This window comes from Stigmatopora argus, chromosome 4, assembly GCF_051989625.1.
Source record: "Stigmatopora argus isolate UIUO_Sarg chromosome 4, RoL_Sarg_1.0, whole genome shotgun sequence".
Classification (NCBI taxonomy): domain Eukaryota; kingdom Metazoa; phylum Chordata; class Actinopteri; order Syngnathiformes; family Syngnathidae; genus Stigmatopora; species Stigmatopora argus.
Genome location: NC_135390.1, coordinates 12,504,063 through 12,526,245, shown reverse-complemented (window position 1 = coordinate 12,526,245; position 22,183 = coordinate 12,504,063). Strand labels below are relative to the sequence as shown.

At 39.5% G+C, this 22,183-nt stretch overlaps 1 long non-coding RNA gene across 5 annotated transcripts in view; it reads left to right on the top strand.

Moving 5' to 3' along the window:
- LOC144072612 (uncharacterized) overlaps positions 1 to 22,183 on the top strand; it is a 100,501-nt gene that overhangs the window by 66,630 nt on the left and 11,688 nt on the right. For 2 of the 5 annotated variants that reach the window (XR_013299854.1, XR_013299852.1), the window contains exon 4: positions 14,503 to 14,694. The exons of 2 other annotated variants lie outside the window; for them this stretch is intronic. This is a non-coding gene — a long non-coding RNA (uncharacterized LOC144072612). Of the gene's footprint in view, positions 1 to 1,153; positions 1,294 to 14,502; positions 14,695 to 22,183 lie in introns of those variants that run through there. One more of the 5 variants, XR_013299856.1, reaches the window with a different exon arrangement.

The window sequence follows — 22,183 nt, the reverse complement described above, 5'->3', positions numbered from 1 at the left end:
TATTTATTCCATGTAGCTGCCTGGATCAGCCAGGCTCAGCAAAAAATTAAAGTATAGCCTTTTATCATCTAGAGACATGTCTGTGTTAATGACTTTCACTTTAAAATAAACTGATCCTTATTGTATCCTCGACATATTTCCAGCATTCCTTTTCCCAGCATGAACCTTTGTCACATTTTATAGAGAGTACAACGATGCGTCGAGTTGATCTGTTTCGAAGGCCTCAGGTCGATACGTTTCAGACGGAGCGCTGACTGTTGGGATCCATACAATTGATCGACAACATCTAACTAGTCTAAATTGCCACTAAGTTATTTGATTGATCACTTAAAACCCAGCAGTATTTGGAGGCAAGGCCGTTAACAGCTTAGGGTTTAGTTGAGGCGGTGGTGATAGTGGTGGGGGCGGTGGGGGCTTTCACATGCTCTCTCCCTGAGAAAGATCTTGAATTATAAGAGGCTTGTACTGCTTACACATCGCCTCACCCCCATCAATCTTTCACCTCTATTCAGATAAGCCCAGGCCTCTACTGCTTGGTCTCATGAGGCAAATCTGCAGAAACAGAGTTGATCTGATGGTTTTTCACCACAAATCCTCTTTGCATTACTTTCTTTCAGACACATTAGACACGCTGCACACTGTTGCTATCTGAGTTACTTTACTCACGCGTGCATTTCACGTGCTTAGAAATTGGCAAATTGCGTAAATTGGTACAATGGTGGCCTCTTTTCCCTGGATTTGTCCTAATTTGGGGACTGAAACAAAGGTCGGTTGGGATTTTGAAAACCATCCGGAATTTTCGGGGCTTAGTGGGGTTTATCTTTTGCAACGATTCTAAACCTTCATTAGCCAATCTGTATTGCTTCACAATGCCAGCACAACTAGTTATTGGTCAGTAATGGCGTTTGTGTTTATTTTTTTGGCCATTTATTTTTTCAAATCGAAATTGTCCTGTAAGAAACCTCAATAGTATTAATAAGTGATGCAGAATTACTAACTAATTGCCCGCCCTCGACAATGCTAGACGCCAAATAGTCTGTGGTAGAATTTCTGCATCCATTCACGAGAACAACATGAAAACAATCCTATTTGAGCAGATGTAATCTCGGGATCCAGATATCACCACCGCGGCACATATCTCAGCCCTGGTACGGCTGCGTACTCATCACGCTGCGAAGCAAACAGGCTTTCTGTCCTCTTGGGAGTGACAATCTCTACATCAGCCGGGCAGTCGCCCCGCCAAATCAATCCAGCCGCAAAGAAGAAACAAACCTAATGGACGAGACGTCTTGGGTGACAGATTTCTTCTGTTTCTTGCTTTCACTTCATGATAGATAAGACATCAAGATACCGGGGGGAAATTGTTTGTGGTGGTGTTGGTGGTGTGTACCTTGGGGTAGATCTAAGGGTATGTGTTGGGAGGTGGCGTACGTGGTTGCATCAGCTATTGTGTTGAATGTTTTTGTCCTGATCTTCACTCACGTAGTGAGCAGCCCCGGAAAGGAAACAGGTGGCGGAGTACAGTGAGAGGGGATGAGGGAGGGGGTGTTATTGTAATTAAAGCTGCAGATGCTGCTTTATGCGCTACATCTGGGCACTACTCTCATTTTCGGAAATCTCTTCTAAATTCTCAACAAATCCCTGCAAGGTTTAGAATAATTCTAAAAAAACAGCCTTGATTTCATTCATTCATCTTCCGTAAAGCGCATCCTCGCAAAGATTGCGGGGGTTGCTGGAGCCCAACTCATTTCGGGTGAAAGGTGGACTACACCCTAGACTGGTCGCCAGTCAGCTGTAGGGCACACAGAGAGATAGACAAGCATTCACACTCACAATCATACCGTCACCGAGTGGGAATCAATCCCACGCTTGCCCGCACCGAATTCATGCGTGTGAACCACTATATCACCGGATGGCTCTATCCTTGAATTTCCATTTAATTTTCACTTGCTTTTGAAGCACCAGCTCATCTTGAACTCCCTTCACATTTTTACCTTATCTTTCTTTTTACCTAAAGGCCTTTTTAAAGACTCTTTTAACTCTTCTGACCCCTCTGTCCCGGCCCACTTCACAAGCTTCCAGCAATACACCTTCACATAGTTCACTATCAGTTCACAGTGATAGGAAGCCACGTCTCCTTGCATTACCAGTGTGCTCACCAGAGAAGCAAATGTGCTCAAACATATTCACTCAGTATTATGCTGAGCTCTCCTGACGCTGATTCGGAGAAGCACTGCCACACTGCAAACCATATGCAGAACCCCAGGTGGAATGACTTCCAAACTTGCAAAGTAGGGACAAAGGCGAGTTGGGGGTTTCGCTTTTAGGCAGAGGAAGACAAATAAAGCAACAATGAAATGTTGAAATTCTTATTTACTGAATGTTAAAAAAATGTTAAGAAAAAATGAAGATAACAGATTTTTTTTTCTTTTCAGCAATTTTGGTTTCATAATGACTTATTGTACTGAGCTATTTTCTCCTTCACTGTGTTACAATCGAACAATTTCCCCCCCAAAATTCCTGGAGATAGGTTGTAAATGAATCCTAAATGTACTGCACTCCTAAGTGAAACCTTATTCTCTGCTCCATTTGTAAATTTGTCACTTGTGAGACAGTCCGGAAGGGAAAAAAAATAGATGTTTGATTTACTTCATTCACACATCAAGAACACATTAGAGTGAGGGTGAAGAATGATAATTGAATAATCTAAATGTCCTCCTTCTTACATCCCCTGGCGTGTATACTGCTGTGCCAACACAAGCTTCTGCAAAATAGAAAATGTCTTTGCATAAAATTGCAAGTGAGTAAAATCTGAAACAGTTGGCAGTGAACTCTAAATAATCGTGGTGCTTTTAGAAATGAATGCATTAGCATAACTTAGTGCCAAAGAGGTAATCACTCATCTCAGGGTGAGAAGATCCCCTCCAGTCTCATCTCGATTTGGCGGCATCCATCCCAGAGTTCATTTATGAGAGAGTTAGTGACCCCCCCAAGACTGGCTCTCCCCCCAGATGGGACGCAAAGAAGTGACAGAACATGTTGGAGACCCTGTTGGTTTGCAAGAAAAGCCTGCAGTGGATGATGAGATTAGTCACAAAGAAGGATGGAGCTTCTGCGTAACATTATTTGGTCCTATATCACCATGCGAGCGACCACATGAACCGAAGCAAAACAAAGTGTGACCAAATAAACACGAGGATCGATGACATGTATTGTAAAGTACATGTCAGGCTAATTTTTTAGATTTTACACAGCTTGATTTTCTTTTTGCAAGCATTACTATTAAACAAGAAGCGAACTACATAATCGATCTCTAGTCAAGACACTGGAATTCATGTCATTAACATCCTCGCATATACACCAAATAAGAATAGGTAAGAATAGTAATTGTTTTGAATTGTAAACACTAAAATGATAGAATCAATCTAACATTGTTTACTTATCTGGCTTAAAAAAACAGGAAACATTCTTCAATGGACACAACACTCACAGCAAATCAGTGCTGAGAACTGTGAAACTATGGTGTCCAAAGTACGGCCCGCGGGCCACAAATGGGCAGCCAGAGGCTCCAACCACGGATTCCTCAACATTTGCATAGTATATGTATTCACATTATTGTTCAATTGTTGCACCGGAGTGTGTGCAGAAGTCATTTTTTTCCACAAACACATCTGTGCCACAGTACCTTAGATGCCATTTTTTTACTAGTATACCTGATGTATATTCTAAGCGAGCCTCACTCTTGACAACGAATTAACCGAATTGTAATTCGGGACTGAAAAAAACTCTCATCACTGATAATTTTCTCTTACACACAGGTTGGGAACATAATTCATCCAGCCGATGAACCAAATTCCCTGCAAACAGCAATTATGAACCTGTCTTCTTGCCTCTTGTAGGTAGGCCATTAGGAATAGCATAAGAGAATATGCTCAGGCAAAAAAATCTAATATTTCTTAATGCTCACGACTGTCCAGAGCCTAAGAAAATAGTATTTTACGTTTGTGGCATAGAAGTAATGGGGTGCAAAGATGGTTGCTCCCCTGGGAGTGCTAAAGACGCAAGCAGGGTAAACTCTGACTTGAACTGTAATGAGAAATTCTTGTTTGTTCCGGATGATTTTCCTCATTTTCCAAAAGCTGTTGAATCTTTGCCAATGAATACTTTACACTTCTATTCAGTTTGTATCTTATGAAGTGGCCTTGAATCGGATGTCATCTAAATTCACATTTCAATCGTTGCAAATTATTGCTGTTTATGCTGAAAAATGCACGAATCAATGCAATTTGGAGCAAAATCGCTCTCTTTTTCTCTCTTGGTTTAAGCCAAGATGCTTACTGGCTGATTATGTGGATACTGAGGAGAGGCCTTGCAGTTCAGCTTCTGAGTGAGCGAGGTACAAAGGCTTCATCATCTGCATGTAGAAGTTTCTTGAATAAGAGTGCCTTACACTTGTGTTTTTACACGGAGTCTTGCAAGATTAAATAAATTGCCCGTGCTGTAGCTGTCTAACAGAATGCCTGAGGCATCAGGGGAGGGGTGACGCAGAGGAGTAGCAAAAAAATATTCCAAAAAGTGTGGGTGAAAGAACGTATTGTTGATTTATCTCACAAAGGATTTGCAAGTCATTCAATTGGGAACTTCCTGACTAGTAGTCATAAGATTTTCACGTTTTTGTGAAATTTGTTTGGGCTTTTGTTTTTCTTTAATCCAGTTCTCTTGGTTTAAGTAATCTTTTAGGTTTTCATTGTGGTTGTGTTTTAAAATAGAATATTTAAATTGAATTTCTTAAGTTTAACATGTAATTCTACTTCGAGTTCAGGTGTTATTAGTTTGTAATTTATGCGTAAGATGCACAGACATGACACAATGTTTCATGTTCATCTTTTCACTGTCATTACACAACAAGTAAACCACTCCACTCGGTCATAGTATTCCAATACTTTGGGAGAGAACAGTTTGTAAAACTACTCTATATAAATCCTCCCGTATATTCACTCCATGATCTACTACAACTACTTGATTAAACTCTCGAAATGGAGATGCAGGGTAAAAGTGAACTCTTCAACTGGTGCACTAGGCTTCAACAATACAAAGCCTATTCATGAGTGACAGAGAGCCTGTTGTATTTCATTTGCTCATTAGTATTCTTGTGAAGAGATTCCCCAAAGTAAATAGCAACTATGGGTGCATTTGATAAAATGCTTTTATTGAAAGTGCATTCCATCCATGATGACTTTTATTGTTTGACAGAGCTTGCTGTTTGCTTCTCAGAGCTTCAAATGGTTCTTATGGAGAACCTCTGCAATGACTCAGATTGAAGTTGCAAGAAATTTATTTATTCCCAGAATGCTAGCACAAATCCTTGCACATTCACATATGCACCAGTAAATAAGCGATAGAACGTTGTTCGTTGAAATGTTCTGTTGTTCCGCCATTTCCTGTGCAGCAAAAGGAAACAAAGGCCTTGTTTCACAACTTTCCCTCGCCAAGTTTTCCACTTTTGGAGGGCACCGCTTTCTGGCATCTTTGCAGTTTGGCTTCTCAGCAAAGCAGGCATAGCTTAGTGCAGCATGTGTTTGTTTGTATGTGCATTTTGTGTGTGCGACAGCGTCTGGTAATGGACATGAGTTTGCCAGGGATTCTGATCATGGTGGAAATATGTGCTGGCTTATTGTGAAGTGTAAATGAGAACCAATAAAACGGGAGGCCTGAAATGCCGTGAAAGTAAATTTTGAGTGTCTGACGGAATCCGATGATGATGCAGGTGTTTGGCATTTACTTGTTGCCAGCTGCCTCTTTCTCCACTCTGCGTACATTTAAAAGTATTTTCTCAACTGTGGCTTCTGGTCCCTCGCTCCTGAGTAAATGTCATAGCAAGCTGCTGCTCTTCCCACACCACACTGTGGAAGACAGACCAACCTCATCGCCGTGGCAACCCTCCGTTCCGCTTCAAAGAGAAGAGGCAAGGGCAGAGAAGAAAAGACATTTTATGCCTTCGAGTCCCCTCTTGCTTCTTCGTTCCCTCTTGTCCTCGTGCATTGTACCAGGGTCCGGAACCATGTGTGCCCGCTCCCAGGCTTCAATGGGGCCGCAGAAGTAGGAGAGCGTGTCCCCAAAGAAGGTCATGGAAAACATACTACCAGGAACACAGATTAAATTTCGGTGGGGTATTTCAAATTTTACTTGCTGATTGAACAGACAAAACAAAACTCGATGTTGACATTATTGTTAATGTTACCATCACTGTTGATTTTGGTTATATATTAAATATTACATTTATCAATCTGTTTAGATTCTGTAGGTCTCGTAATCAACAATAAAGGCTGTTTTTCTTCCAAAACCCAATATATATTTTAATCGTAATTATCAAAAACAAGTATTTGGGATTGATAGATTAAAAAAAAAAAGATTCCATAACCTTCTCCCTTAAGAAAGACATTCACTTAAAAGAATGTTTTCAAGAATTGATGTCACAAGAATACTTATTTCATGTTTCCCCTAGGCCAATGCTTAAATGGAATACAAACCTATTCAGGGTAAAGAAATCAGAAAATCTGTTTTAAAAAGAAAACCTCTCAAATATTCTCTGAATCTTTAGAAAGTGGTAATTATGATTAAGTGCTACAAAAGCACATGGTCCTTTTTGTAAAGATTTTTTTTAATTTTGTATGCATTTATTCAGAAGGCTGTCTGATTGGTTTTTATTCACCCTAATGGCTTTCTTCATAATTGAACATGAAGTTTTCCACTTTTATATTGAGGACATATTGTACTGGCAGCCTGTCAACAACTACACACATAATAATAGCAATGCTGTGGTGCTTCAATAACCAGATTTTGCACTAATGTAGAAATAATTATTTCTCTTGATTACGCATAAGCAGTGGGCACATCAGAACAGCCTAATTTGGAGAATTTTGCATTTAATACATTGAAATGTATTTGAGTAATCAAAGTAGGATTCTATTACATGCATATATGCACAACTAATAGCTTGCTGCTTTAAACAGTGCTGACTTTGGAGTATTGTCTGCCAACCTTCTGGTCAGGAGCATGACAGGTCCAACTTTGCCAATTCTTTAATTGGCCAATGGGCCACAACTGATTGTGCTCCACAGATTTTTTTTGCCTGCCTGTCTGCCTGCAACATTTACATAGCTGCATCTGCTAACGACGATTTAATTGTAATTTGAAAGTTTGAAAGTAAGTCCCCCATTCTTTATCAACTCAGGATTTTTTTGGTTGAGTTCTCTTATAAGCACTCAAATAGTGTCAAAAATAAGATGGCGTATGATAGATAGTGGATACCAGGTTGTCTGGACTGGTTCACCTGTGTAAAAAAAAAAAAAAAAAAAAACATGGTATAGTGTTACTTGGTGTTTTTCCCTTTTTTTCAGTGTTCTTTTGTTGTTGAAGTCTGGGGAAAGGTTTTTCTAAAATGTATTGGTTTTGTTTGTGGACAAAAAATAATCAAAAGGCAATAGGAGACAAGCCGCTTTTGACCTGAAACGACATAGCCCTTTTTGTCTCTGGCATTGCTTTCTTCTCACCCACACCAGAACGCAGCGCTACAGTATATAACACTCCTTGGCTCCACAAATAGAAAAGCTGAAGTCTTTCACTTTCAATCTAGACATTTTGACAGCTAAATATTGTTAACACATTATCACTTGTATAACTGTGAACGCTACCAAGGATACTGACATATATAGTTTCCAGTAGCAACTAAAATACAGATTCTTGAGAGTCTATAATTCAGTATTGTGCATTATTCATTTGTTCATATAGTGACCAGTAATAATGTATGTAGTCACATAAATGTACACCCTTTGAAGCTCTTTTGTAGTGTCCATTGAAAACAGAAGGTTGACATTTGTCAAAAGCACATTTGCAGTTGTAATGCCATGTTTGGGTGAGCTTAATTGTAGTCTATCATGTTTTTTAAAAAAATGTTTTACCCCTTTTGATAATGTCTGCACATGCATACATTTTTCGACAACATATGCACAATGAACGGCTATTTAGATGGTGAATGTGGTTAACAGTATTTTCTGCTCAACTGGCTGCATCAGTGTGTTCAAGTTGCACGTCTTTCATGACCTTCTTCATTCTACCATTCATATGGGTCAAAGGATAAAAGGGATGCCTCTGTCACACACACTTCTGCTCACAACTGAAGACTGACCTGTTTCACCTATTGCTTTCTTTTAAATTTTGCTTTGCTAACTCGAGCTATGAAGTGACGGGACCTGAAAAGAAATTCATTTGTTGGTTGCAAGAAGTATTGTTTCGATCACCTATTGGTTTTTCATTCATTCATCATCCGGACCACGCATCCTGGCAAGGATTGCGGAGGTTACTGGACAGCTGACTTCATGCGAAAGGCACACTACATCCTAGACTGGTTGCCAGTCAACCATAGAGTACATAGGGATACAGACAATAATAATAATAATCGGACATCATCATTGACTCGACAAAAGCCTAATTGTCATCATACACAGAAACTGCGTAGACGAAATTGGTAAAGACAACCATTCTCAATCACATTTATTGACTCATGAAATTACACGATTGAGGATAGTTTTTTTATTTTATATTATAGGAGAATGTGCTTGCTTGTCTCACTTGACCATCAGAGGGTGGTGTTGCGGAATCATCATAACTGTGCCCGGGAAAAAACACAATTTTGGCTTTACCGGTTAAAATTTGGGTGGGGATCATTGTCACGCCATGAACACTCCAAAAGAGTTAAAGATTTCCTTTATTTTCACTTCAAAGGGCACAAGGAAATTGTGACTTGTTGTCGACGAATTTGTGACTTAACCCAGCTTGACAAACTTGTGACTCATTTTGACTCGACATAACCTTGTGACTCAAATCTACTCGATTGGACATAACGCAACAAGACTCAGGACTTGTTTGACTGTCGGAACAAATGCCTTGCTACTCGAATTTGAGTTGGATCAGAAGGACTTGTGCAATGGTTTGCCTGAAATGTAACCCCCAGCCCCAACACGCACTTGGCAATGTGGCTGGTGCAGGGGTACTCCTACTTTTTTGCTCCAAGATTTATACTTTTCAAGGAGCCAACCTCCCGTGGTGTACCTTGTTCAGGGAGTCAACCTCCCCTCCAGGAGGACGTGGGGGTGTTGGGGGAGCACTCCTTACTGCTTTAGATGTGCATTTGTCTTGATTTTTGCTATTCTCGTTTTATATCCTCTGCCTTGTGTAAGTATTGCGTGGCTTGCTTTGTTTTAGACTCGTGAGTTTTTGAGTTAATAAATATTGTAACCCACCTCCTTGATTTGAGTCGTCTGCCTCAGGGTCCGAACTTACTTCCCCCTCCACGGACCGTAACAAACATAATGCAGTCTGTTACAAAGAGGCATACCAGTTTTTGCTGTTTGTTTTAATGTTTAGAATGCGATCTGGTGAAAAAAATTGCACTTGTTTTAAATGTTTGATAAAGTGGGATTGGTCAAGAGGAATAGTGAATAGTTTTTCTGTATATACTGTGCAAGTTAGAAAATTTTCCGCTCTCTTGACAGAAAAAGGCGTGCCAAAACCGCCCATTATGTTCAGTAATTCAATTTGGCAGATTTTTTGGGGGTGTAAAAAGTTTAGCCGTGAAACAGAATAACAAAGTACATGGAATTTTAACATTTAGTAGGAGAATATCTCCAATGCAACAACAAAAGCGGCATTGGTTGAAGCATCTGATTTCCACTTTGTGCTCCGGTCGGCCACGCAATTTGCCATTGTAACAAAGCAGGAATCGACAAACTCTCAATCCATGCCGTTGTTTTTTTGTTTTTTTAAATTTTAATGTGTTTTTACAGTATTCTGAGAATCGAAAATGAAAGTTGTGCACCTTCATAGTAGAGTACACTTCAGTGCAATGCTTAGTTTCACTTCATCTCATGGGTGACCTTGCAAAGACTAGATGAGAGTAGTAGAGTTGCAAGTCAGCAACTAGCTGATTAGGAAGGCTGTGCACATTTTTGTCTTACCATTTGGTAATCTGTCTTTTTGCTGCCATTCCTCTTCTTGCCAACAATGCTGCTTCATCTCTGAGTGGATTCCGAGACAGTCACGCTGGTCATCATCCACTGCACTAGCTTTCTTGGGTTTGTGTGTTGTTATGATGGGGCATTTTGAGCGAATTTAGCAAAGATGGAAAAGATGAAAAGTGTGCTCCCTCCTTCTCATTTAAAGTAGAGCTTGACATATTGATGTCTTTTTCTTTAAAAGAAAAACACTAAAGGGACACAGGGAATTGTTCTAGTACTGGGACACCTTGCTTCTCCAAAGAACTTCAGCACCATGGGTCAGAAGTTCATAGCTACCCAATGTACGTGTGTGTGGAGCATGTGGGTTTAAGAGTCTGTCTTCAGTTAAGGGATCCAAAAAGATGTGGCTCCTTGCAGGGCTTTAGACTCATGCAACAACCCCCTCATTTGCGTCTACAATGTGCCTCAGTTCCTCCAGTTGGAGAAATGCATGCAGGGTAGAAACAGGAGGTAATTAATGGAGGTGTCACTGTAGGAAATTTTCTGCTTTGTTACCGTTTTTCTGGTCCAGGTACGTCGACATAAAAGCTTTCATTATTCAGTAAAAAGAAAAGCAATTACCATATTGTTCTACGCTGAAAGCCTGTCAAGTCGCCACTCAAGTTGTTGGTATTGTTTTCTTCGTCTTCTGGAAACTAAGTATAAAGTCCTACTCCTCTGTTATTCATGAACTTATTGTCTTAAACACGGCAAGATTTACAAGTGAAACCAATTGTACACACAAACATGATCCTAGGTTATCTCATTCTCCCGTAGTGGTTTTTTCTACAGTGGCTAATATGCAAGGATGACTGTATTGATGTAGTATTACAATTTTCCTAATCATGTACATTTCATAGTCATGCATGCATGTCAGGCTATTTTATATGTACATTTTATGCTCTTACTGTATATATAAAATCTCCCATTGGTATTTATGTCTCATGCTAAAACAGATTTATATGGTTGGGTTTATATGCATGCGAATGTGTGTTGTGAGTGCTTTGCTGTTTTTTTTTCCAAATGTGCCTCTTTCGGTCTATCCACGCTTCTTTGTGTGCTTCTGACAACAAAGCAGGGTGCGTAGCAAGAAAAAGAGAAGTTGGGGAAAAAAATGAATAAACACGTGGTTGTTTTTCTTTTCACTCATTTCACCAAGTGCCATTTTAATGTAGAATACAGTTTCAATATATTAAAATATCCCATTGTTTTTATAATTTATTTAGACATATTTTTAAGTGAATTGCCAAAACAAGAGGACTACAAAGCCAAAATGTGGGAAAACAGTAATTGGCTGTGAAAATAAGTCAGTCATCAAAAAAGTGCATCAAGCTTAAGTGGCTTAGCCTGTCTTTGTCTTGTGACTTAACAAGAGTTGTTTTGAGTTCTTTGGATATATTGTATGTGCACCTTTTTGCGTTTGCTATGGTTTACAATTCATCACGATGTCAATGATCAATCCGTGCAATGTGAGAAACTGCCTTTTCATTCTCTCATTTAATCTGTAGAGCATAAAACTATACCCAATTTACACGGATACCGCACCCTCATAGAAAATCCCATCTTTCAGGTCAGGATTTTATACCAAAATTGATATCAGAATTGCTACTTGCCACGTAATCAATTAAGACATTCATCGGGGGCTCTATAACTAACAATTAATGGGTTTGTGTCTTAGAAAAGCTGAGAAGAGAGCTGGATGAGTGCAGGTGGTGCTGTTTGATTACTGCACATAGCTTTTCAAACCTGTTTGTGTTGTGTCTCCCTGTAGCACGCTGACTCCTTTCTGATTTAGCAATTGTTTGTGTGAGGAGGGCAAATAGTTTGGTTGTTGGGCGGTTGTTACTAATCCTTCAAGCTTTTATAGCAAGATACAAATAAAGTGTGTGAACTGTTGTTTCGACAGCATATAGAGCACCATCACCGTGGGATGTTGCCTTTTATCCTATTTTGTATACTTTTCTATGTAGGTATTTCTACCGTTAAAACTTTTTGTTACTTTTGAACCATTGGTCAGGAAAATTCTTTGCCACCTGTGGTTTTCACTGTTTTGACTGAGCACATGGTGAGCAGAGCATTTCAGGTCCATAAAGCCCAGCTGTATTGATCCAGCAGGCGCCTTTTTCTATTTTGTCCTCTAAAACATGGCTTTTCACTTGGTTGACTGCTATTCAAAGCTTTGCCGTGAAACCTGTGTCAATGGGGAAGGTTGACTTCATTCCTTACTCTAGAAGCCCCCCTGAGGGCTGAGCACAGGCTGCCAGACCATGACAGGCAGGGGGCTAATAGGCGGGATAGAATTCGATAAAAGATGAGGGGCACGAAAAGTTTGAGGACCAGAACAGGGCCATCTGCTTTTGTGGTGATGAGCATCAAAGCCTGAAGGAACTCTGTTGGATCCCTGCTTTCACATGGCCGTCCTACATGTGAGATCCATATTTCAACTAGAAAGACAGTTGACAAGACCCATTGGGCCTCAGCCGAGGTCGCCATTCTGTCCCCCGGCATTGTTTCCAACATGTTAGGGGACCGGCAAGATTGCTCTATTCCTCCCGAGGAAAGTGAATGAAAATTAATAAAATATTCGGCTTAACCCAGAGAATTGGGGTCTGTAACCCCCACCTGACGAGTTGTGAAAATAGTGACTCTGATTATGGTGTATACATGATTATTAGTAAAATACTAAAGAATTGGGTCAGTGCATGTCTGCCGTAACATGCTTCCAGGGTGATTAAGTATTGATGTGAATAATCCTATATTTGCCTGACGGCAATAAGACCATATTGTTGGCATAATAAGGATAATCAGTTGTATCTTTTACCACTCTTTCCTTTGTGAATGTGCCTCTTCCTCCTAATTGACACACATAGAATTTCTGTTTTTCTTTTCTGCCATTCCCCTTTGGTCATCACTAAGTTCATTATCTAATGATGACCGCTTACGCATATCCTGCCTCCTAACATCTCCCATGGACACCCATGTGAAACAGTAACAGACATTTGAAGGCCACGCATATATCACACCAGTTCTGTTGAAGCTAGTCACTCTGGCCTCACTCTTTCTCTCCTTCACCTTCAAAGAAGTATGCCTGCCTCAAGGTAGCATATGGCATTCTAAGACTTGGTGGACTCATTGGCCTCCTACACAAAACAGCGCATTCATCTCCCCCTCCTTCCACAGTTCATTTATGTGCTCTACAACTGTTATTTTCTCAACCCCTCTTCCCTGGTAGCGCAAAGAAACCTATCGCTCCAAATTGTTTTCCATGGGGCCACACTTCAGTGACGCTCACTGCAGGGAAGATTCAGGTTACCATTTGGTGAGGGGCTAATGTCATTAGTTAATTATTATCCAGACTTTACTCCAAGGGAGGGGAACAAAAGAATTTGCCCTTTTTGCGCTTTGTGAGATCTACCCCACACTCAAACGTCCCTTTATTTCAAACTCATGCAGATGGTGCTCTCTTTGTTTCCTTTTGTACATCCTACCAACTTGAGTGTTAACCTCACCTGAGTAGAATGGAACAACGGATTGTGTGACTGAACCACAAATGAAAACAAAGTGTGCCACAATGTCATCTTGAACAGATGGTTCTGCACTCTAAATGTTGTCCACCTGCAGGATCCTTTTTCGTGTAATAGGTTCTGTCAAGTTGCTGATGAATACACAAACGCAGACAACAAGATGTTGTCTGATGGGGGGAAAACACAAAAAAAAATCATAGACCTTACTGCAGCCTGTTTATTATGGCACACCAACACCTGGGAACCACTGCCTTGCTAAAGAATTGTACCTTTCCCTAGCAGTGTTTTATTCTGGAAAATGTCCTTGACCCAATACATTTAGGTGCTCATTTGGATTAAATTCATGCAAAGATGAACTGTTGCTTTTTACATCACTAGATGCCTTATTTTATGGACACAATAATATATTACTTTGTTACACATTGCATTTTAAGTGCCTGGCAAGGAACTCAACAGAAGGGGTTTACCCTAAATCTAAAGTCATTATTCAAAGAAAATTATATTGACAGTTTTTAATATGAAATAAAAAAAATCTGAAATTGGTCATGACCATAGCCAATTAAGTTTAGGTTGGATTGTTTGCTTCATATGTCTTATACATGTCTCTTCAATAAGGACTATTTATAGTGGAATTAAATCATCTTTTCATGCTTATCTCAAAGGCACAAAATTCTATTCCCTGGTGCTACAGTTACAGAACTTCCTTATTTCAATGATCCCTTTAGGAGATTTTTTTTCCCACTTGTAACAAAATCTGCTACGGCTAGTTTCTAACAAACTGGAATACTGCTGGGTGTTTAGTACTGCGTAGTTTCAGTTTGTTCCCACACGTTCATGATTCACCCTTTTTTATACTTTACACATGAAAGATCATTATTTATTAAGACAGAATGGTAATAAACCTGGGCACTTTAATTTTCCAGCTTTCACGACCAAATGGAGCAATGAATATTCCTCTGGAAGCACAATTTCCACTGTCGACAGGAGCTGGCACATTATCTGCTAGATCAGCTAAACAACACCGTTCTTTAAGAGCAAGGGTACCCCCACATGAACCTCCTGTTGCCACAATTGTGTGCTTTGAATCCCCAATTGAGTCAGGTGAATAAGCACAGGTATGTGACTAATTAATGGAATTCACTCAGGTACTCTCCTTCTCTCTGCTCTCTTCTCTTTCCAAACCAAATGGGTCCATTAGGCAGGCTATGGTGCAATTAGTTCAATTTGGTTATGTTGATTCGCTCAATCCCAAATATACTCTGGCTACTTCTGTACATAGCCAACCTAAATTTTAAATACACTATAATATACCCCCCTTCATTTCATTACTCCATGGAAAGTACACCAATGTTTTATCTTTGTCTTCCTGCATTTTCCCTGCATCTCATGTCTCCTCTAATCAGCTCTCTACTTCTACTTTCACTTCACCCCTGTCTTGTTCTGTCTTTGCGCTTGGGTGAATGTGTTTTGGCCCGAAATTCACCACAAGAAATTTAGAAAACAAGGTTAGCAAAAGTATCTGCACCCACGTCATTTTTGTCTGTGAAATGTGAATTGAACCTTGAATCAAACAAAAGCAAGATGACCTTTATAAATTATTAATGGGCTCTTTATATAAACTTTACAAGTGTGATTAAACTTCGTCGATAGAAGCAATACTCAGCTAGTCATTATTAGTCATACATTTGGCTTGTGGGGAATCTGGTTTTTATTAGATTATTAAAACTTGGTACATACTTTATTCTTCTTGTCCTATGTGAGTCTTTAGGTAAGATTGTTTTCATTATATTAAATTAGAAAAGATTCATCAAAATATGTAATACACTATTAGCCTTGATAGACCTGTTTACTATCATGCTTAGCTTGAAGATAAAAAAATAGCTTTAATTTTTTTCAATTGCATACCCACAAGTCCGATGATAACAAAGCTAGCTAGAATGGAGTTTTCCTACGAGCGTGAGAAAATAACCTACTTAGCCTAGTTCATTGCAGGCCGGAGTAGTAGTTCATTACATATTTTACTATTATGGATTACTAGACATCAGATAATGCCACATTTTAAATCACTTTAAGCTGTCATATTTCAATTTGTAAATTGAATATGTGGCATATCGTAAGTGTGTCAAATATATGCCATATGGCCAAGGGATTTGCCTCACAATTACTATGAATGAGCATCATATTCATAAGATTTTAATCAATTGGATTCCATAATAGTGTCAGTCAGTGGCACTCTACACATCTATGTAGTTCACGTCTTTAATGTTTTTATGTTTGTGACTGTGCCAAAATTTGCATATTTCCTGGTTTGTTTTGTTCTGTGGAGTTTCTTCCTATGCAATGTTGTTAAACCCCTACCAGCGGCAACAAAGTTCCTTTAGTTCCTTAATACTTATTGTCTTTTCTGTTGATTGTGATGGTGTGTACAGCCTTTCTCACTTTTATGTCATTAGGCCTGTACTTAGTTAAATAGGGGTTATAATGAATACTGCCAATAGAGGACTAAACTCATGAATGTCAGACAGAAAGAGCAGCTCTGATTGCCCTTTTAGTTTTTCTACTTTGTTTTCCTAAAAGGCCTGCTGCAGGTAAATGGCAGGGGTCCATGAAAGATCCATCTCACAATAGAGAAGACTTCAATGCTTCCTTCTTTGAAGCACATATTATTTAGACTCACAATGTGGAATTTTGACGTAAAAATAAAAGTCATTATGAACACTAGCATGTAAAAATCATGTAAAAAATACATTACTATTAGCAGATCATCACACTATTGGGCTTTCTCACTCCAGTAATGTGTGCATAACGCATGCATACTGGGTGGTTTGTTGAAGGTTGTATTCTATTTTTTCTGATTATTGATAAAACAGAATAACTAAGATTTTTAAACATGAATAGTTCAACCTTGTCAAAGATCGCTCTTGTTTTTAATTGAGAGCATAGCGACCAAGCAACTGTACCATGTATTGAATCTGCTGAGCTAATAACACTGCTACAAAACACACAGTATTTCATTAAGTGCATTGCATTTTAATAGTCCTTCATTCATATTTCAAAGTCACCCAAGCCCCAAGAATCCCTTTGAATGCACACGTACATATTGAATAACTGGTTGTTGTCAATAGGGACCTTGTGTGCATGCTGCTGTGTGTATTAATGCCTATGGTCTCTGTGTGTGTCTTTCAGTCATTAATACCATCTATGGGTAGTGAAGAAAAAGCTTTTAGTATATAAAACCATTTACTCACAACATATTTTACTGCATGAGAAAAGAAATGGAATTAATGTTGTTTTATTTTTCTGAAATGTAGTTTTTTTGTCCTGAACGTTGTTTATGACTTTCTTCCCCTTTGACAACTTGATTGCAGTAGACTTTCTTAGCTGGTCACACTGGAGACGGACTCCAAGTTATGCGGGAGCGGCAAGGGTCAATAGATGTTGAACCAGTGACTGTTATGCAAACAGAACATGTTCCATTGGGCCTTTTGACTTGGGGTAGTTCATTAAAACGGCAGGAGGTGGCATTCCAGAAGTCTACTAACCAAGCAGACTTTAAACATCTTGTGTTAAACTACCCTTTCCCCCATTTTCCTCCAGCCCTGCACACACAACACATGCACACTCTTTATAATCCTCAACTCCTTTTATTTTGAGGGCACAATAGCCTCCATCTGTTGGCCCCCTCAACTTTCACTGATAGTCCATGGGGGGGGGGGGGGGGGGGGGGGGTGCAAGTAGAGCAATGCACTACCCCCCTGTCATTACTTCAGTGACACCCTCAGATCAAAATACTCAGACAGACAGAGTTGACATATTCATAAGGGATGAAGTTGAAAGAAGGAAAATCATTTTGTGACAGATGAAGCGTTGCGATGGTAGCAGGGGCACCCAGGGGGCAGCAAGTTGTACAGGTGAAAATTAAGTGATGAAAGCCACTGGGGGGATATAAAAGGAAGGCACTTGCACTTGCTTGATATTTAATCTTGTTCCAGGTAGAGGATGCGCTCATATGGCGGATAGCAGCATGTGGCTAAACTGCTGTTTAGAGCTTGAGCAATGCCATAAAAGTCTATCAAAACACTTTCTGTTCATCTGAGCGAGGGTATCAGTGCAGTGATTTTAGCAGTCCACCGTATAAGCAGGTATAACTGGATTATCCATGTGTTTGGCTTGGCAAGCTTGGTTTTGTCAGCTCTGTGGTTGATCACTTCAAACTGGGCAGATTAGTTTGCAGAAAAGGGATTTTGCCCCGGTTGGGCCTCTGATATGTTAATTAAAGTAGATTTTTTTTTAAATTAAATACAAAAAAAGCATGATAGCAAACTCTACCCTTGCAAAGTCATCAGCCTATCAGTGGACAGAAGTGTGTATGTGCGTTCTTCTATCCTACAAGACCACATTTCAGAATAAAGCCATAAATTGGCATTGCTTTGTTCTCATTTAACAGCCATTCCCTCTGCTTGTTGGTTAGTTTATTAGTTTACAGTTTTAAGAGTAAGAAATACACATTCTTCTCCATTTTCAATTGTGTCCAAAAAGGGAAAAGTGAATGTTATTGGATTTTTGTCTACATACTGACTGGTGGTCAGTTCAGTGTGGTCTTTAGTACCTTCAACTGGCATAAATTCTAGCTCACACACAACCCTATTGAGGACACATGATACAGAAAATGGAAACATTTATCTACATCTCTATATTTACAATCCACATGAAGTTATTGTACATGTAAAGCATATGACCCTATTCAACTATGGGATGCCGAGGTGCTACAACCGGCTGTCTACCGGTTCGGGGCATATCTCGACTTCTGTCCAGAAGTAGCTAACATTAGCACTTTCCTTCAGTAGTTGATTGATGATTAAAAAAAAGAAATTATGGATCTTTTTTAATTAACATTTTAATAAAAGCTAACACTGTCTGTACTCACACACACATATACCTCACCAGTAATACTGTATCATTATTCAAGCCATCAGAATGAAAGTCCTGTGGGTTAAATAGATTTATCAGGCAATGAGCAGTTGGATCATTATTGTTTCAACTTGAGATATTTTAATGAACTGCAATGCATTTTAAAGACGACACCAATCAGACTGGAAGGAGCAAGCAATGATGTCAGTCAATTCATTGCACAGAATTGAAAGGCTGCTTTGTAAGAGATAAAATGATACTGCCTGCATTATTGCAACTATAAAGAGTCTTAGACTATTGCTGAGGTGACAATAGTCCTCCAGCAGATGCAATCACACATTATACTATGAACCTAATCTGAGAACTTCATTACCTGATTTACTCTGGTACTAATAGAAAAAAACTCCTGAGAACAGAATTCAACTGTGTCTTTATTATATGGTTGATGGCAATCATATTATTTCAATGCATTGTACGCACTATAAAATGGAACATAACTAAATCGTATCATATTGTCATGAAATTGGTGATATACACCAGTACCATGCATATGATTTTAAAATCAATTTGAAAATAATCTATCAAAATTTTTTTTTTTTTTTTACCAGTTTTCTTAGGTCCATCCTCAGTGTTATCCAATAATCCCTTTATTTTGCTGGCAACAGCTCAAACTGGGGGATTGACCCCTGTGAGCGCCAAAAACATCGCTCACATTACTGCCTGGGATGCCTTTTTATATAGAAGCGCTGTTCGAGGAAGCATGGCTGTCCAATGTTCTATCATTTTCTTTTTCCATGCGCATGCCATAATTTTACTTATTGCGTGTGTGTATACATCAAGCGGAAGAGCTGGCTGTGCATAAATGAAGACACAGATGAGTGCGTGCAGGAACGGTCTTATCTGACCTCAGATTTCAGTCCTGTACCCTCCACTCCTCTTCTGTTCTTCTGCAAGTTCTCCGCTTGGCTCTCCCATCACCGGCGAGGTCTGATATACGAGGGGCACGAGGGAGGAGGAGGAAGCCGTTAAAGTTTGTGGGCCGTGGACGGACAGCTCGGCATGAATATCAGTAGCGCAGAGTTTGCGTTGCATGGCAATTGGATGAGCGAGAGCAAAGCAGGTGTCAGCACTTTCCCTCACAGGCATTTTCACTCAGCCAGATTGAGTCTTATTATCTGACCCTGCCTCTTTTTCCCTCTCTGGCCTAATAATATTGTTTCAGTGATCCTGTTCAGCCTCCGACCTCTTGACATTACCCACGAGTCTGGCAGATAAGGAGTTCTTCTTGCCAGGGAAAAGTGGCCTTTATATAAACTTTTACTTATTCTTCGCCTCTTCTCTGATTAGTTTTGCCAGCAGCAGATTAATTATATTCATCATCAGTCTACTTTTTTGTGTGGTTGCTTCAGACGAATTGGCACTGGGCCATCAAATCTATCCCTTTATCTACTGTAATTATTAGTCAAATGTCCATCCGACTAATGATGGTGACGAGAGTATATCTCCCGTGCTTCTCATTTTGGCCATGTAATCCCCTTGTTGGACTTCACCTTGACACAGATCAGTATAATGCATTATCAACATGGCCTAATTAGATTTCATGATTGTTTTTGTTATCAACAATAAAATAAAAAACACATTTAACATGACTGTGTTGGAGCTCGTTAGGCATCCGAGGTAAATGGCAAAGATTTGGACGAATAATCCCTCCCCAATCTGGACACCACAGCTGGTTGCCTCAAGCCCCTCTATCAGTCTCACACACAGATACAGGCGCTTATACACACGCATATGCCACCCTGATCTCTATGATGCTGCCAACATGTACAGTGAGACACAATGAGAACGAAGGAAAAATGCCGGTTATGCTAATATTTTTAAACTGGTTTTCCAAGCCTGTCCAATGCAAGTCGTCCCTGCTGTTGAATTTGCACGATATTTATTCATCAAGCAGCTACATATCCTCTGTCCTGTTATTTATGTTTTTGTTGTAAATTCCATTCATCCATCCTTCTGTTTTATATATAATTTGAGTCGTGGGTGAAATGGAAACCATATCAGTTTGCTTTGGGCATAAAGGCAGCCTAGACTTGTCACCAGGCCGACACATTGAATGTGAAAGACAATTAAGACTCACAAACAGACTCATAGCAAATTCCCACAGTTAACCAAAGAAGAATATTTTTTGAATGTCGAGAAAGTGAAAGGAGGCCAAACTCCATACAGCACTGTCCGATTCAAATCCTTAACCACTGATTTGTGAAGCAGGCACTGACCACCATGCTGGTAATTTACAATTAAATACTAATTGGGTCTCATTGATGTGATGGACATCAATATTTTTAAAATAGTAGAGACTCAAAGTGAATGATCACAGTCCCAGTTCAAATTAATTAGACGTATATCACTGTCACTGGCGATAAATTAGTTAATTTTGCTCAATTTAGCTACGGTATTTTTGGAACTTTGTCAAAACTAAGCAAAACTTGAGAACACCTGTTAACATGTATAGTTTTACACTGTCATTGAAAACTATTTTTACATCTAGTGTACGTGTTTATAAGACACCATATATTGAGAGCAGAGGACAGTGTTTGGGTTTTTAGATGTCTTCTCATTTTGTTGTTTATCCGTCAGGAAGCGTTTTTCTTCTCCACATATTCTATTTTTGTTGTCGCGGCTATCTGAAGTTACTCTTCTTACTGGTCTGTTGATGCGTTTTTTTTCTTTTTTCTTTTTAGCACCATTACTGATAGAAATGTTGTTCATTAATGACCTGCCGGAGTGCTGTGTTCAATGCAGCAAGCTGTTTCTTTGAGTCATGTAATGTATAAGGCACAAGGAAAGTCAGTGAAAATTAAGTCCTGCGTCAATTGCCACATAATTTTTAAGTGCCATTCAAGATGAAAAATCTTTTCTTAGTGTTAGATTTGATTAGATTTTTTTAAAGAAATCTCTATAAAAACATTTTTTTTCATTCTTTTCACCTATGCATTGTTTGCTTTTGCACGTCTACTCTAGCGTGACTAAAAGTTTGAAAAATATGGTACCAGAAGTTTTGGGCAACTCAGCCTACGTCCTATTTTAGGCATAATTTTAATATTTCGGTGACCCGTTGGCCGAGTGGTTAGCGTGCCGGCCTCACAGTTCTGGTGGGTGTGGGTTAGGGGGTTGTAATGATGTAATATTTAGGCTTCTGCATTCAATACGGAACAAAGTTGGCTGAAAAGTTTGGAGCATCATATGCACAAAGTTCGTGTCCCTGCTCAGAATTATCACTGAAGCAGTGTTTTGAAAAACGTGTTGCAGTAAAAGGATTTAGTCTATTTGTGCTGTCAGACTTAGCCAACTTTTAGGTCTTTGTTTTTTTCATTTTTTGAGTGGATTGCATTTGTCATTTCTACATTGTGGGTGGCTGGTAAAGCTTCTCCTGACATTGCCTGAAAGCCAGATTGTTTAGGAGGGCGAAAAAAGAAAACATGTTGACCTTGTCTACAGATTTAGCTTGTCTGATACACTGTGCAGTTGCACAGTAGCAGGCAACAGAAGCTGTGACTTCAATCAGATCACTGGGTCAGATGGATGTGGTTAATGCCTGGGCTCAGAATGTGGAGGTAATACTCTACAGCTCAGGACACATAGTCTGTTCTGTTTTCAGCGCCCGCAAAATTGGATGTGTTTATTTATTTATTT